Raw genomic sequence first — 4,607 nt, forward strand, 5'->3', positions numbered from 1 at the left:
TGTGTCAGCAATTGGGCATTTATCTTAGAGAAATGAAAACTTCATCCATATAAAAGCCTTTATATGATTGTTCATAGCATCTTTATTTTTAATATCCAAAAGCTGCAAACAATGAAAATGCTCCCAATAGGTGAATAATTAAATAAATGATGGTACAACCACACCATGGAATGCTACTCAGCAAAAATAATAAATAAATAAATAAATAAATAAATAAATAAATAAATAAATAAATAAATAAAATAAAATAAATAAAAAAAAAACGATTGCACTATGAACATATGCAACAACTTAGATGGATCTTAGGGGTATTATAGTGATGAAAACAAAGTCAATATCAAAAGTGTATAATTCCATTTACATGATATTCCCAAAATGATAAAATTATAGAAGTGGATAACAGGTTAATGGTTGCCGGGAGTTAGGATTATAGGGAAGAGGTGTGGGCATAACTATAAAGAGGTGGCAAGAGTGGCTTCCCAGTGGTGATGGAACCCTTCCACACACTGACTGACATGGTCATCACACACATCTACATGGAATAAAGTGATAGAAAATGATACATGCACATTATATCAATATCAGTCTCCTGGTTTCAGTGCTGTAGGATAGTTATGCAAGATGCAACCACTGGGAGAAGCTAGGTGAAGGGTATGAGATTCCTCTGTACTATATTTGCAGCATTCTGTGAATCTGTAATTAATTCAAAATAAAAAGTTTTAAAAATAGTCAAATAAATCAAATAATTTATTATGTTGAACCCAAGAATATAGGATTAATGTAGTAGGGTGTCTTAAAGTTTCTTCTTTTTCTGTGTGCACAAACTTTATAATGTGAAATGTCTGCATTTCTTCCCACTACTACCCCAAACTTACTAACAAAAGTAGCTGACCCTCCTCCACATATGCCGCTTTTGTTGTCAAAATGAAAATGGAGTCAGAAGTTTACTAGCCTTCTATTGATGGCTGTTTTTTAAAATATTTTATTTATTTATTCATGAGACACAGAAAGAGAGAGAGAGGCAGAGACATAGGCAGTGGAAGAAGCAGGCTCCATGCAGGGAGCCCGATGTGGGACTAGATCCCGGGACTCCAGGATCACACCCTGGGCCGAAGGCGGCGCTAAACCGCTGAGCCACCCGCGCTGCCCTGATGGCTGTTTTAATGAGAAATAACATCTATCACTTTAGGATTGGCAGTGCCACCAGTGATGAGTAAAATGAGGCTCAGGAAGATGACTTACCCTTGCTATGATAGGATTGTTCAAAAGTAAGAGATCAGCAAAGAGCCCAGTTCTCCTATCACTCAACTCATGGCAATTAGCATTAAATTCATTTGTTTACAGAGAGTTAACTAGTACCAATAGATGCCTGTGTTTCAAGGAACTCTTCACTAAAAGGATATCTTGCAAATATATTCAAAGAAATTCAGTATTATCATTTTTATAACTAGTCAATACTAGTTGGTCCAAGGGTCCAGTAGAGGACCCCGATGTAATGATAAGAACACCAGAAATTTGCATGCTATCTAGCCCACTGGGTAAAGGGTGGCTTTAAAGGATGGTTCCTTTTAATAGATACGTACCGAACTAACTGTGCTCTTCCAGGTGAAACAGGTGGTCCTGACCTTTCAAGTCTTCCTCTATGTTTTTTCTCTTGAGTGTCTCTTAGTAAGCTTTTGTGCCTAAAAATATATTAACATTTTAAAATTAACTTATTGTGGATTGATAGGAAATTAAAAATAGAAATGTACCTAAAGATTTCATCATTTTCATGCACCCGTGTGACATGTTTTCCTAATACAGAAAATAACTGTATGAGTTCCAGCCTCATCTGACACCTGGGATGTCCCTTCAGTCTTTCAGGCACATTTTGGCCAGTATTTCTTTTATAAGGACCAAGTACTAGGAACTGTCACTCTGCAGGCCCCTTCACTCGGAGCCTTCTACTCTGGGCACATCCTGCCCTGGGTGAAAGTTGCCTGGTTACTTCCCTTCCCCACCCGACTCTGCCACAGGGCCTGGATCTGGTTTTCCAGGGATTCCCAGGTTTAGCGTGGTCCTTGGCACATAGTGGGTTTTCATTACATAGTGGCTAGGTAAACTCATAACTGAAAAATGCCAGGACGTGGGAAGAGTGGTATTTTAAGATTCACCTTCCAGCATAACAGAGCAGCCTGTGTATTTGTCATTTTCATACTCCTTCAGATAGGAGTCACAGAGATCAAACACCTCAAAATTGATGAGAATTAGAGGAACAAGAGCATCTCCTTTTTCCCCAGGACTCCTTCCATCTGCTCTCTGGGTTTGCTGGCAACATGTACTCACTCCGTGGTTCTCAGAATCCCTGCAAGTGAGGGTCCCCTGTGACCAGCTGGGAGCCACTTCTTGCTTTACCCAATCGGGGACCGCATGGAACATTAAAAATAGGCTGAAATTTGTAAGCTATATGCTAATTTAAAAAGTGTCCTTGGCATCTCCGACTGCCGGCTTTTATGAAACACAGGGCCTTAATCTGTGCTTAGGTACCTATTTATAGACGTCCTTAAGTGGAACTCGTTTTGTATGTCAGACATTCTTTAAATTAGTGTCTGCTTCACTTAAGCCTGTTAATATTTTGGAGGCTCTAGCCTTTCTGTGGTATTTACTTAAAGTTCTGTTAATAGATAAGATGCTGTCTCTATCAAGATTTCCCTGATTCACTTCACATAATTTTAATCATTCTAAATTCACCTAGCACTTAACTTCTTCAGGTCCCTACCACTGCGTTTACATTGCCCGTGAGATTCCTCCATGTCTTTTATCATCTTTTTCACGTGATATTAGCCCTGACCTACCAATTGAGTCAATGGTGCTCTTGCCTTCCCTTCTGGTGCCCACACATAAGCCGTATTCACGCCAAATACTTCTACTTGGAATATGAAGAGCAGGGAGGGACTGACTTGTATTATGGAGGGACATGTCAACATCTACTCTGGACTTTCTCCCATGACATAAACTAACAACTAGGCAAATGTGGTTACTGAGGATGTATCAGAGAAGCCCTCATGCAAATTTCTACATACTTTTTGAAATCAACAGTGGCCTTCCAGTTTAAAGTTGGCTCTAATCTCTTGGTCATTTGAAACTTCCCGAAGTTAATTTGGTTCTTCTCTAGTATATTCTTGCTTGAAGCAAGAAAAGCTTTAGGAAGGGCGTCTGCTTCTTCCTTCTTAGGTACCTCCTTAGGCTCTTCATTTTCTTTTTTCCATTCTTCAGTGAATCTAATATCCTTTATGTACAAAAAAAACAGTAATTTTTACAATGACATCACTTCTGAATTGTTTTGTGCTATCTGAAAATTAAAAAGTGATAACTTCAGAAAATGAAGTCTCTGATGCCTCTAACTTGTGTTGCTTAGTGACACACACTAGAGAAGGGCCACTTCAGGACTCAGGTCTCTACTGGAGTGACGTTGCCAGAAATGTGATGTTCCTAAGCTCCCCTCCCCACTGCAGCACACACAGATACAACAGCAGGGTTAGACCTACTCACTCCTCACTACTGCCAGACAGATCTAAACTCAAGGGCTGCCTGGGTGGTTCAGTGGTTGAGTGTCTGTCTTTGGCTCAGGGTGTGATCCTGGGGTCCCAGGATTGAGTTCCACATCAGGCTCCCCGCAAGGGGCCTGCTTCTCCCTCTGCCTATGTCTCTGCCTCTCTCTGTGTGTCTTTCATGAATAAATAAAATCTTTTAAAAAAATATCTAAACTCAGATGCTATATTGACTGGGACACATCATGTATAAATTTCTGAAACAAAGGATTAAAAGCATATTTTGCAGTTAGCCAGAGATAAAAGACACATGACAGAGGAAGTCATTATATTTAAAAGACACATGACAGAGGAAGAAATATAATTATTAAAAAAGACTTATCAGAAACAATGCAAGCCAAAGGAAAAGAGAATGACATCTTTAAAATATTTTTTTTAAAAAAGACCTGCCAACCCAAAATTCTAAATAGAGATTAAAAAAAAAAAAAAGCTTTCAAAAATAAGGGCAAAATAAAGACTTTCATAGATGATCAAAACCAGAGAATTCTTGTTCACTTCCGGAAGGCCTGTGCTAAAGAAATGGCGATGAAGTTCTTCATTCAGAAGGAATAACATACCAGAAAGAGGACTATACCACATCTATACAAAGAAATGAAAATCTGTAGAAATGGTAAAAATATAAAAGACTCCTCATATTATTTTTAATCATTCTAAAATGTAATTGATTCTCTAATGTAAAAATAGTATCGTTGTGTTGAGGGGTTAATAGCATACAAAAGTAAAATGCATGACAATAGTGCCAAGGGTAGGGAGAGGCACTGAAGGTTACTGTGGTAAGTTCTTAAAGTCTTTGTGAAATGGTAAGACAGTATTTAAAGGTGGGTAGGATAAATTAGAGATATACATTATGAGCCCTAGGGCAGTCACCATGAAACTTTTAAGAAGCATAACTGACAAAAAGCGTAAATAAAACAATCATTTTTAAAGGCTCAATTAATACAAAAAGGGCAGGAAAAGAGAGAAAAAATAACAAAGAACAAATGAGACAAAAAAGAAACAAGTAGCAAATTAGTAAAT

At 38.2% G+C, this 4,607-nt stretch overlaps 1 long non-coding RNA gene across 1 annotated transcript; it reads right to left on the reverse strand.

The window, feature by feature from the left end:
• Nucleotides 1-426: 426 nt before the first annotated feature.
• On the reverse strand, nucleotides 427-3,297 carry LOC144310142 (uncharacterized). Its single transcript, XR_013375842.1, has 3 exons — nucleotides 3,063-3,297; nucleotides 1,584-1,682; nucleotides 427-693 (listed from the first exon to the last, which is right to left on the reverse strand). It is a non-coding gene; the product is annotated as an uncharacterized LOC144310142 (long non-coding RNA).
• Between the last annotated feature and the right edge of the window lie 1,310 nt (nucleotides 3,298-4,607).

This window comes from Canis aureus, unplaced genomic scaffold (assembly GCF_053574225.1).
Source record: "Canis aureus isolate CA01 unplaced genomic scaffold, VMU_Caureus_v.1.0 ptg000461l_RagTag, whole genome shotgun sequence".
In the NCBI taxonomy this organism is placed as follows: domain Eukaryota; kingdom Metazoa; phylum Chordata; class Mammalia; order Carnivora; family Canidae; genus Canis; species Canis aureus.